Raw genomic sequence first — 13737 nt, forward strand, 5'->3', positions numbered from 1 at the left:
ACAAATTGGTTGCAAGTCCAACTCGTCACCACAAAAGAGCGGCCATCTTTCCGGCACCCTGAGAAGCTGGGGTTAGAGACACACGTCACTGTGTCTGGCAGCCACCTATAGGCTCAATCCAGTGGCTCTTCAAGCACGGTTAAAACCCCAAGCCCAAACCCAGTCCTTATTACATGTGTTCCGCACTAGCAACTCTTCATGCACGGTGGAAACCGTAAACCCTGACTCAGTCTTTACCGCATGTAGCCTGCTCCCCTACCCTTCAGGAGCACTTCAGATTCAGGCTTACTCTGCTCTCTTTCTTCTAATCCAGCTCTCTGTCCTTCTTGATTCCAGCTGTCCTCCTATATCCTGTTCAGTACCTGCATTAATTTGTCCCAGTTACTGTACATGAGCCCCATGGGGAGATACCCCATTCTCATGCAGACAATCGCATTAAACGTCTGCCAGTTGCTGGTTGATAAGCTCCGTTCATTACATACATAAACTAGGTGGAAGGGAAGATAAAGTAATGTCAGCTGAATTACTGTATTACAAAGGGGATTGGACAGCATACAGGCTTGGGCAGATTTATGGCAGATGAAATTGAAAGTAAGTAAATGTAAAGAATTACATATAGAAAGTTAAAATGTTAGATTTGAAAATATAATGGTAGGTCTGAAACTTGAAAGTACGCCTTATGAGAAGGACCTACAGAAAGTCGGCATGACTAGGCTGAAGTTTGAGCTCTAAGGAGAGACTGAAGGAGCTCACGATTTTCGGTTAACACAAAAGAAGATTAAAGCCTAGTCCACATGTACCTGGGTATTTTTTAAAACATAACTTTTTGTATGCGTTTTGGCCTTTTGTCCGTATGCAAACTGCATTTTAAATCCCTGAAAACAGATCTTTTGAAAAATTCATTCCATACTGAAAATGCTTAGAAATTCCAAACAGAGTTTTCGGCTTGTAACATCAGAGTGTGCCCCGGGATCTTCTTTGCTTGACGTCAGTGTGTGCCTTATTATCTGTTTTGTTTACATGAGGCAGTTTCATGCAATGGCGGTCATAGCTAAAGTTGTGCTGTTGTTAACCTTGTTAACTGGAGCTTTTTACATGAGTACATTTAAACATACAATTACTTTTTCACTATAATGAGCAACAGAGGCGTCAGAATGCACTACGAAGGTCACTGCTACATTGAACAATCTGACGACACAGACCCAGCCGCCAACATCACCAGTTTTGGACAAGACTTGTTCAGACCTCTAGTTGGTGGGACAACTTTAAGAACAAAGTGGTTCTGGATGAAGAAGGGCAAGAGAATTTTCGTTAGTCAAGAACATTGCTGTGGTTTTTGTGTTAGCTGCTTTGCCCGCACATCGAAGAAAGACAACTGTAATGAGATCACCTGTCAGTGTTGTCAGAAAAAGTTGTCTGCACACTCTACAATTTAGTAGACAATGGAAGATTATACAAGATGGCAGATGCCTTTGGGTTGTCAAGGTAGGTGGTTTCTAAAATAGTAAGGAGAATGTGTGAAGCAATTACAGTCCACATGGATGCTGTGTATATACAATTACCTGTCACTGAGTCCAAAGTAGAGGAACTTGCAGCATGATTGGCAAGAATCCCAGTCTAGGGGCCTCATGTATAATGCCATGCATAAAACTCACACTAAAATATAATGTATGGACAAAACCGGAAATATGTATACGCAGAAAAAAATCCAGATGCATAAAACTGCGTGTAAGCCAAGTTCCACATATTTCCCCTTAACGCACATACACACGCCAACAGTCCCAACCCGACTCCTTCCAAAATTTCATATATTTGAATATGCAAATAAATTTAAATAGCCCCTTCCGTTCAGTGCTTTGTAAAAAGACAATGGCAAAAGTACGTGGAAGAAAGATGAATTTCAGTGAATGCAAAATTGAGGCAAGGAAAAACAAACTTATTTGTTGGCTTAAGCATTGGTATACGCAACAAAAGGAAGTTGATCGAGTGATACAGAGTGGCAGAGACACTGTAAAGTTCAACTTCAGGAAGTCGCACAATGAAATGAAATAAAAAATGAAATGAAATAAAAAAGTTTTCAGATGTCAAAGTTGACATGAAAAGGCCAGTTGCAGCCCACCATCTGTTTATTCTGTTTCAGACAATATTACAAACGCTGACTCCCATGCCAGCATGAATCCACGCAGTGATGCTGTAAGAGATGTGGCCAGTGAGCTAAGGAATATAAAGGCTACATTATGTGAACTAACCACAAATTAAATGAATTGGTTAAAAAACAAATGCTGCAGGTGGCATGGTGGCACAGTGGTAGCGCTGTTGCCTCGCAGTAAGGAGACCTGGGTTTGCTTCCTGGGTCCTCCCTGTGTGGAGTTTGCATGTTCTCCCCGTGTCTGTGTGGGTTTCCTCTGGGTGCTCTGGTTTGCTCCCACAGTCCACAGACATGCAGGTTAGGTGCATTGGTGATCCCAAATTGTCCCTAGTGTGTGCTTGCTGTGTGTGTGTGCCCTGCGGTGGACTGGCTCCCTGCCCAGGGATTGTTCCTGACTTGTGCCCTAGGATTGGCTCCAGCAGACCCCCATGACCCTGTGTTAGTATATAGTTGGATGGATGGATAAATGCTGCATCTGATTACCTATTTTTAAATTCTGCTAATTACATTCAAACAAAGTTGTAACGCTGTGCGATTTCGCTGATCGTTTGGTGGGTCAGGGTCAAGTTTAAGCCATAATTGTGTGCCACATTATGCAGCACATTACATGCTTGCACACTGTGACACACTTTCTGTGGACAATAGAGCAGCACATTAATAGAGTAGGAATGCTTTCTATTTACATAAGCAAATGCCTTTATGGTGTATCATTGGCACCAAGCGCCACAACAGATAGATTCTCTGGTCTTTAGATGGCTCTTTGAGGTGACTCACTATCTTTAAAAGGACTGCTTGCCTTTTGCCGCACTAGTTCGGAAAAAAACGTTGTTGCAATAACAATGTTGTGTGCCGTTGACTGCTCCGAATGCATTTGGAAAACTGGATGTTGGTGCGAATTGCACTTTGATGTTTCCCAGCTCAACCACTGTGTACGGAAATCTTATATATCTGGATGACAAGCGGATAATACCGTCTTATACATCTGGCATGGAGCAACACAGCAATGATTGTGAACTACCTGATTGGTCAGCAAGTTCATGTTGAAAAGCTCATGTGGCTAAAAACCCAAAGGTGGACAGAACTTGAAAAGTAGCAGGCAGAAAAATTCCTCAAAGTCTACCTTTGTAAAGCCAGTGCCAGTTCAGCACACAGCTCCAAGAGGATAGCTCTTAGAAATCGAAATCAACTTAGAAGCCATTCATCATCATCTATAAATGCGCGCTCTCTTCTAATTCTTCCATTTCTTCTAAAAACGCTAAATCAGTTATGGTATTTGGAATAGTTTGGCCATTCTGTGCACCATTATATTGTGACAGAATGATTACAATCAAGTAATTAAATTTGAAAACGATATGCAGTTAATTTGATGATATTTGATAAATCCCGTGTCAGGGATGCAAATCTGAAAAAGAAGGGAAATGACACAGAAACAGTAGCACTGCTTTAATGTTGAGTGTTACAAAACAGAGTAGAAACGTGCGTACGCATGGTCTGAGGCTGCTGTGAAAATGTGCGTGGCTTTACGCAAAATTTCATTTTTGTACATCTCGAAATGTGCGTGGGAACTGGTGTACGCAACATTATTCTGCATATGCTCTGTTTATACATGAGGCCCTAGGTTTTCCAGAGTTTTGCTAACTTTATATTCGAGTGTGATACTGAGAAATAACTCCACTTCACTCTCAGTCCACACATACGATTTCCCCTTACCTCAATGCGCCATTGCTGTTAGCCTTCTTCAACCAATAATAACCTTTTTCATGCTTCTAATTGGCCTAGATGATGTCACGGTTAAGGTTATATCTTCCTGTTGTTTTGGCATGCTCTTGACAGCAGATATTTGCGTTTTCATGTGGATAGAGATTTTTTGTTTTAAAGAGCAGTACGTGTGTGGACAGGATTTTTTTTAAGAATGAAGGAAGAAAACTCCCGTTTTAAAAAATTTCCAGTGTAACAAAAGCCACTATAGCATCGCTCAACCCGGCACAGACTGACGTAGGAGGCATACTGATAAAACAAATCAATGTTTTTATTTTCTTTTCTTCGCCTGTGGGCAATGCCTTCCCCATTCCCACAGGCACAACACAGTCCCAAAAAGCACAAGCCCACACAATTCTTCTTCTCTTTCTCCTCCACTCCTCTAAGGCAAACTTCGTCTCTCTCCTCCCGACTCTGGCTCCCAGAGTGGTGGCTGCTGGCTTCTTTTATAACACACCCAGAAGTGCTCCAGGTGTTTGACGACCTATTTCAGGTTGCACTTCCGGGTTTGGCGGAAAAGCCGCCCACATGGGCTCAGGAACCACTGCAGTGTCCCCTAGCAGCACCCCCGGATCCCAACAGGGTTGTAGAGAACTCCATCTTCCATGGAGGCCTACGGGAATCCAATGCACCACTGCCACCCAATGGGGCTGCCTTCTAGCGTCCCGGGGTAGGTACTGTTCAGTCCCTGCTTGTTCCCCCGGACACTATAAAGAAGAGGTGTCCCGGCCAGGCAAGGGCCCCGGCCATCCGCCACACTGGGTACATGTGGTGAAGCCCCAAGAGGTGACATGATTGAAGTGTTTAAAATTATGAAAGGGACCTCAGCTGTTACTTTAAACCGTGTCCTTCAAAAAAACAAGCTGGGGCAAACTTACTAAAACCAAAGTTTTCAAAAACGTTAGATCATTTTTCTTCACACAACAATACACACAAGCAGTGTTATAGAGGGTACAATTTTAGGGACCTTCAAATCTCCACTCTATCTTATTCTGGAGAGATTGGGTGAATGCAGTTGGCAAGCTTTTTGGGCTCGTCTCAGTTTGAATGTTCTAACCACCATAACAACCCTGGACTGAAGTAAGCAAGCTGCAACATGTAATTGTAGATCGGGCCTGGTACTGGGAGAATTGTCTGTCCAGTTTTGTTTTTAAGTATTAAAATAGAAGAGCAGGTGAAAAAAAGAATGGCACTTTACGACTGGTACAGCATCAGACATTGATAGACAGGAAAACAAGATAATCTCCCTAATGACGCTGCTTAAGTACCTCAAACTTAACACTAAGCAGGCTGCCTCAAATGCTCTCATTTTCATTGATTTTTAAGAATCACTGAGTTGATGACAAGCATTTTCTCTGAAAAGCTTTCAATAATGACATTTTAAAAAATATGGCAATACGTGACAAATCTGTTATCACATTCACTGTTGTTGGGAAAGAACTAGCAGATGTGATGTAACTGATGATGTTAATGCAATCAAAACCATTCAGTTGCATTTTACATTTCTTTTTTTAAGTTTCTGTTTTGGTAAGCTGACGGAATGAAGCTTACAACATTGCTGGCAGGACCCGTTTTCCACTAAAAGCCTAGCAAAATGGGTAATGCCCGCTGTCACATTCTCATGTTAGTAGACCACTCTCTGGGCTCATCATGCACTTCCTCCCTGGGTCGAGAGGGGGAGCTGGTACTAACTATGTCCACTTGTGTTCCCACTACAGTACAGAGAAGTGTAGAAGAACATTTTTTAAACGGACACCCCCCCTCACTGGAATGCCCTAATTTAAGCAATAAAACACAGGCAGGAGAAAGCACCAATCATTATCCATCCATCCATCCATTATCCAACCCACTATATCCTAACTACAGGGTCACGGGGGTCTGCTGGAGCCAACCCCAGCCAACACAGGGCGCAAGGCAGGAAAGAAACCCTGGACAGGGCGCCAGCCCACCGCAGACCAATCATTATTCTTTATCTAAATCTTGCAAGAGGTAAACAACATATCATCAAGTGTCACGAAGAAATAAGTGTCCTCTGCGCTATATTTATACAATTCATTGGTTAGGTCACTACTCAAAAAAATATTCAGAAAACTTTTAACATGATTGGTTACACAGAGTTGCTAACGGGACATGACAAACGTTGATACTTTAAATGACCACAATTTAACCCTGTCCACTAGGTTGATTTGGGAGTGCGTGACTTCCCAGGAGAAAAAGTGCAGTGCATGTAAGAGGAAACACGTTCGCTTCATTTGTTCATTCGTTTTTCCATCAACAGGAAACTTTTAGCACATAAAAAAGTACAACAATTATATCCTAAAATACAGGGTGGTGCATGAAACGTATACACGTATAGACGTATGTTTCTTAGCCCATACACGAAGCAAGCAACGGAGCCCAATTCTTTTTGCAGTTTGCAGCTGACCCAGTCTTACGGCACTTCTTCACCAGCTCATGAATACTGCTCTTTGCTGGTAGGTTTACACCAGGAAACCTCTGTGCGAAAATGTCCCGCATTTCCTTAAAAGAACCGGTAGACACATACGCCTCCACTATTCCAATCCTCTGTTGCAGAGAATACTTCTTCTGGATCTCTTTTACACACGTCTGTACCCACTGGATCACAGCTTTCTTACTATTGCACAGCTGGGGCTGCCGACCCCGTTGCGACAACGAGGTTCCAGGATTGCGACGGCACCCACCTGTCTATTAGTTCGAGCGAGCCGCTAGTATACGGTTTGGTTTTTTGTGCGCCACCCTTTATAACATTTTCTCTTAAGGGTTATTTAAAAATAACAAAAAATGCATTTATCATAGTGAATAACAAAATAAGAGCCTAAGCTTTTAAGCATAAGCTCAGAAGGATATGAGACTCAGACACATGCTAGATGCACATTGGACCAACTCTTACAGAAGACACCTAGTGAGGGCAAGTGACCCCGCCTCTTCTGGTCCCCCACCTATAAATCTCGAAGCCACTGAGAGGAGGCGTCACACTGTGAATGGAGAGCTCCTGCCTGGTGACTCAGAGACCGCACTGCAAAGACCGACGGCTCCTTTATTTAATTTTTGTGTTTTGTTTTTTGCGCCAAGAGGGGCTTCTTTTGTTTTGATTATTTTCATTTTGATTTGACGGAGACAACAAGATTGGTGCGTAAACATTTCTTTGTGGGACTTGCAGTTCTTCCCTCGATCAAGCCATGTCCTGCAAAAGTCTGAAAATTTGAAGGATTTTATAAAAAGGTCTCTCAAATTCTGATTTGTCTTTGTTTTTAGTATTTTTGTATTGAGACAAATTGCAAGCAAGAAAATCCCAGATAATGTTCATCTATACATATAAAGGAGAGCTGGGATCCAAGAGACTGTGTTTGTGTGTTTGAGGAGGGATGGAGAGTTAAGGTGGGTGGGGGAGTCACGTGATCATCTCCCGTCCCGTTCACCTCATTTCATTCACTTCATTTTGCTCCGAGCTGAGCTCCGCAGTTGACGCAGTCTTGCTGTTCTTTTTCCTTAGTGTTTAGTCCTCTCTCCTTTACGGATTTATATAAAGGAGAGTTGAGATCCGAGAGATTGTCTTTGTGGAGGGACGGAGAGTTAAGGCGGATGTGGGAGTCACGTGATCATCTCCCCTCCCATTCACCTCATTTCATTCACTTCATTTTGCTCCGAGCTGAGCTCCGCAGTTGACGCAGTCTTGCTGTTCTTTTTCCTTAGTGTTTAGTCCTCTCTCCTTTACGGATTTATATAAAGGAGAGTTGAGATCCGAGAGATTGTCTTTGTGGACGGATGGAGAGTTAAGGCGGGTAGGGGAGTCACGTGATCATCTCCCCTCCCATTCACCTCATTTCATTCACTTCATTTCGCTCCGAGCTGAGCTCCGCAGTTGACGCGGTCTGTTCTTTTTCCTTAGTGTTTAGTCCTCTCTCCTTTACTGATTTACTGTTTACTAGATGCAGTACTTACTGAATAGTATTTTTTCCTTTAGTGTTTCTACTTAGTGTTTCTTAGTGTAGACATGGTGTGCTGGTGTTCCCGGCGGTGTTGCAGTTTACTGTTACCTTCTACTTCGTTTTTGTACTTTAGTGTTTAGTAGACTTTTACTTTATCTAATTTCCTGTTGTTTTTTACTGTTGTTCCCGGCGCTGTTGCCCTTTTTCACTTTATCTCATTTAGTGTTTGGTAGACTTTTACTTTATCTCATTTACTGTTGTTCCCAGCGGTGTTGCCGTTTTTCCCATTTCTATTTTTTATGTAGCATGTTCAGAAATTAGTCATAGAGAAAATGTATATATTTTGGCTCCAGGAGGACAAAACAAAAATCTATGCTAATAAAAGGCAAAGCCCTCACTGACTGACTGACTGACTGACTGACTCACTCACTGACTCATCACTAATTCTCCAACTTCCCATGTAGGTAGAAGGCTGAAATTTGGCAGGCTCATTCCTTACAGCTTACTTACAAAAGTTGGGCAGGTTTCATTTCGAAATTCTACGTGTAATGGTCATAAATGGAAGATATTTTTCTCCATTTACTGTAATGGAGTTGAGCTCGAAAGCCGTGGGGGGCGGTGTTTCGTGTGACATCATCACGCCTCCCACGTAATCGCGTGAACTGACTGTCAATGCAATGCGTAGAAAACCAGGAAGACCTCCAAAAAGCGCTGAAGAAAACATGCATTATATAATTGAGAAGGCAGCGAAACAATAAGAAGCGAGCGAGTGACATATACTACCATATTCATGAGTGCTGCTACTTCGGAAAGAAAGCACGGTGTAAACCTAAAGTTTAAATTAAGTTCATAGACAGGCTGCCGCTGGCGTTTCTCATGCCCACGGGTAATGCGGGATACAAGTTTAATGAGAGGACGCAGGATATAAACGAGAGTTTTGATCACTTTGTAACTAAGTTAAAATAGTAGGTGAAGGGGTGTGCTTATGCAAATTCCGAGAGACTGTGTTTGTGGGGGATTGACAGTTAAGGCGGGTGGGGGAGTCACGTCATCATCTCCCCTCCCATTCACCTCATTTCACTCTTAGCTGAGCTCCGCGGCTAACGCCGTCTTTCGAAGCAACTTCGTCACACTGCCACCAAATACTCACAGAAAAATCCACAAGTTAATACACACGCTGTCTGTAGAGTTTCTCCACACTGAATCCTCCAGGCACTACTTACAAAAGGTAAGTGTAATCCTCCTTCCATTTAATAATTTTTCCGCCACTAGCCATGATTAAATGAACAGTAAAAAAGTAAGAGCGAAGCGAGGGTGACTTATTTAGGCAGGCATATATATGACAGCAACACTCATGACAATGTCAATCATGTTACGTTATTATTACAATGTTTCTTTTTCATTACTTCTTTAACACACTACTTCTCCGCTGCGAGGCGCAGGTATTTTACTATATAAATATATACAGTATATATGAATGACCTCCAAAGAGCGCTGAGACTTTTGATATCGTGAACGTGTCTGCAAAAACTGTGGTCTCCTGCCCAGCAAAAGTCGAGCAGCCGACGCGCGCGCATAGCTGTGCCGGCCTTTGAGACGCTGATTGCGCTTCTGCCTTAAGTCAAAGTGAGCCCTTTTAATTTTTTTCATCCTCCCCCTGAGCTATAGCCCAGACAAGTGCAAACACGGGACCCCTTTTCTACACCGCTGCAAACTAATATTAAGGCGATTCGCACTTTCTTTTCAACGTATACGATTATGAGGTTGTCAGCTCGGATTATGAAGACACGCACACAAGTGGAGGACTGACAGTGCCATCACAACTGATTAATGCCAGGGACGTCTAACCAGTCTACACAAGACCCACCGCGACTGTCCCCAAAAGGCGATCATAACGTCAGCGAACACATCTCTCTATACTATATAAAAGAAAAAGGCAACTTTCCTTTCTTTACACCTTTTATCCCAAACCAAAGCCTTTCTCTCTTAACACTGCAGAGAACACAAAACTATTTTTCTTTAATTGCTGGTAATGCCAGTAAGGCACATTACCAGAGACAGAAATTTGAACGTTCACATAGAAAATGTAATTTCTATACCACAGCCGTCGTGTAGCGCCTTTCAAAAGGGATCTACTACCGAGAGATGATCCATATACATTTTAGCTGCTGTTAGTACTACTTACCTGTTGTGTTACACCGTCTTTAAAATGTAGTTTACCCGCAACCACTCCAGTAGTGCTCAATGTACCTGTACTTCTTAAAACGTTAATGTTTTACTGTTTAATAACTTATAGACTATATTTTATTATTTTTCCCTTGCACTCAGTGACCAAAGCTATACACACACATATAGACACATACAAACATATACACATATATATACCTGTGTGTATGTTTGTATATATGTGTGATATATATGTATGTATGTGTATATATATATATATATATACACACACACACCTATCTACATTATATATATATACACACACACACACACATATATAATTTGTGTGTGTGTATGTATGTATGTGTGTGTATATATGATGTAGATATGTATGTATATATATATGTATGTATATATGTATATATATATATATATATATATATATATATATATATATATATATATATATATTGTGGTCCCCGGATGGGACACCCAGGAGGACCAGAGGAGGGCTTGTGCCTCCTCCAGACCGCGAGGTGGCGTCCGTCCTGGTTATGTTGGGGGCCTCGGGTACGGGGCTTGGAAGCCCAGCCCTGTAGGGACCCATGGCCACCGCCAGGCGGCACCCCGATGCCGGAATGTCCCGTGTGGTCCCCGACCGGGGCAGGAGCCCGGCCGGGACGCCCAGGAGGACCAGAGGAGGGCTTGTGCTTCCTCCAGACCACGAGGGGGCGTCCGTCCTGGTTATGTTGGGGGCTTGGAAGCCCAACCCTGTAGGGGCCCGTGGCCACCGCCAGGCGGCGCCCAGGTGCCTGAGGAACCCTGGAGCCCAGCACTTCCGCCACACCAGGAAGTGCTGGGGAAGACGACAGGGGACACCCGGACGGCTTTCGGGTGCGCAGCCGGCACTTCCGCCACACTGGGGTGTGGCTAAGACTGAGTGCCGGGAAGCAGCTGGAGCCAATCTGGGTTCCTATAAGAGGGCCGCCTCCCTCCAGTCATTGGCGGATGTCGGGTGGAAGTGGACAGAGCTGGAGAGAGGACTGCAGGCGGCCAGGAAAGAAAGGCACAGGAACTGTGAGCTTGGACTTTGGGGAATCGGTGCAGAAGGCACTGGGGTTTTGTGCACTTGTGTAAATAATTATTGTAAATAAATAGTGTGTGGTGATGAACAATATGATGTCCGTCTGTGTGTGTCCAGGCCAGCGTTCACTATATATATATATATATATATATATATATATATATATATATATATATATATATATGTAGACTCAAACCCATTATGACAGCAGCAATCCAAGCTGTGAGAAAACAGTAAAAAGGAGGCGTGTTAGACGTCGTGGTACATTTTCTGATGCAGCTACACGAAAACAACTTTGTCACGCTGCCGCCAAATACACAAAACAATTACTTTGACAATCATGTTACATTATTTTTAAAATGTTTCCTTTTCTTTTTCATAACTTCTTTAACACACGACATCGCTGCGAAGCGCGGGTATTTTGCTATATATATATATCACAGTGACACTCGTAATGCCTTCTCTTCGGGCCACCTCCACACTCTCTTCTGCCTTGTCCTCTTTCCACCCGACTCTAGCCCTGAATGAATGGAGACGGCCCCTTTTAAACAGTCCCCGGATGAGCCCCAGGTGTTACCAGGATTCCTCCTCTGCCCACACCCCAGCGTGGCGGAAGTGCCGGCTGTCCTCCCGGCAGCTCTCCGGGTTGCGTCCTAAATCTTCCCCCCAGTACTTCCTGGTTTGACGGAAGTGCTGGGGAAACAGGTCCCCAAGGCAACCAGGAAGGCGGCCCCCACGTGATCCAGGGTGGGCTCTGACCCTCTTCCGGTCCCTCACGGCGTCCCGGCCGGGTCGTTGCCCTTGGCATCCCTGACAATATATATATATGTTTATATGTGTGTGTGTGTGTATATATATATATATATATATATATGAAAGCAACACTCATCACTCACAACAGTGACAAAACAATTACATTGACAATCATCCATCCATCCATCCATCCATCCATTTTCTAACCCGCTGAATCCGAACATTGACAATCATGTTATGTTACTTTCAAAATGTTTCCTTTTCTTTTTCATTGCTTCTTTAACACACTACTTCTCCGCTGCGAAGCGCTGGTATTTTGCTAGTGTTGTATATAAAGAAGCTCTATAAGTCGCATGTAGATACATAATTTTTCCAACTACAGCGACTGCAGCGAAGCACACGTGGTCTGCTAGTATTGGAATACAATAAAATATGGAAAAGTCCCATTTATTTGAATTTTATTTTTATTAGAACATTAGAACAATCTGGGCAAGAACAAGCCATTCAGCCCAAGAAAACTTGCAGCTCCTATCCATTTAATTCTTTTAAAATAGCATCAAGTCGAGTTTTAAAAAACTTGGGCCGTGTGGTGTACTGGTTAAGGCATTGGGCCTCACTCCCTGAGATTGTGGGTTCAAATCCTGCTGCTGACACTGCGTGACCAACCATCAGCAAGTCACCTGATGTGCCTGTGCTCCAATTGGAAATGCAAACAATTGTATCATAATTGCTGTAACTCGCCTTGGATAAAGGCGTCTGCCAAGTAATGGTCACTTATTCCATGTGTCTATGGTCGGGGTCTCCAACATGTTGCTCACGGAGCTACCGGTAGCTTGCCACACCTTTCCAAGTAGCTCACCAAAGGGTTAATGAATCCTACATAAATTTGAAAACTTGATTGGTCAAATTAGGGGTGGACGATCTTTCCAAAAAATCATAACACGATCCTTTTAACACAAAATCACGATCCACAATCTGAATTGCAATCTCTCTTTTCAATGTGGCATACACTTAAGAGAATATCCGGACTCAAACTCATCAAGACCTAAGTAACACTTTATTTTAAATATCAAACAAAGTTGAATTCAATTGTTCTCTCGTTCACTAGCTAAGCGAAGTTAAGGACCACGCCCACAAAGCTGGCGAGTGAGTGAGGAGGGCCCCTCCCCTCGACTCGTTGCGTGTTTTTCGGATTCTCACAAATACATCGGTACTGCAAACGAACTCTGATACACAGCGAATGAGAGAAGTCACAAAATCAGCCGGAATGTTGAAGCAAATTATAGAAGAAAACCCGTCTAAATTCCGTTAAGTAGTTCCCTCGTGAAAAGCGGACAGACATACATACAGACAGACATTGGCTTTTATATGTTATATATTAGTAAACCTTCAAAATAATGTGCAGTTAAAGTCTCAACAGCATTCTCAGCATTTCTGCAGCTTAGTAGAGTCAGATAACTATATGAATCTTCACCAAGCAGCTGTGAAAATGTCTGCTTTGTTTGGGTCTCCATACCTCTATGAGTCTGACATGAATGTCATGAAATCAAAGTTCAGAACACAACTGACAGACGAACATTTAAATGACTCCATAAGAGTGAACCTGAGTGGCTCCACTCCACCATACACCTCAGTGCCAGTCATCTGACTAACTAAAAAACACATCACACATGCAACTGGACCTGTGAATAAAGTGAAACACTGACATGGATCAAAATGCAAATGAAGAAGTCATATCTGTATATTTGGAATTGCACTGTTTTGTTTTGACAGCATTCATGTTTTGAGTCAATAGCGTGAGATACACTAGAAAATGCATACAGACATACAAAATGCACTTGCAGGTGAACTAAATATTTTTTGTGATGTTTTTATTC

Source organism: Polypterus senegalus, chromosome 15 (assembly GCF_016835505.1).
Source record: "Polypterus senegalus isolate Bchr_013 chromosome 15, ASM1683550v1, whole genome shotgun sequence".
NCBI lineage: Eukaryota > Metazoa > Chordata > Cladistia > Polypteriformes > Polypteridae > Polypterus > Polypterus senegalus.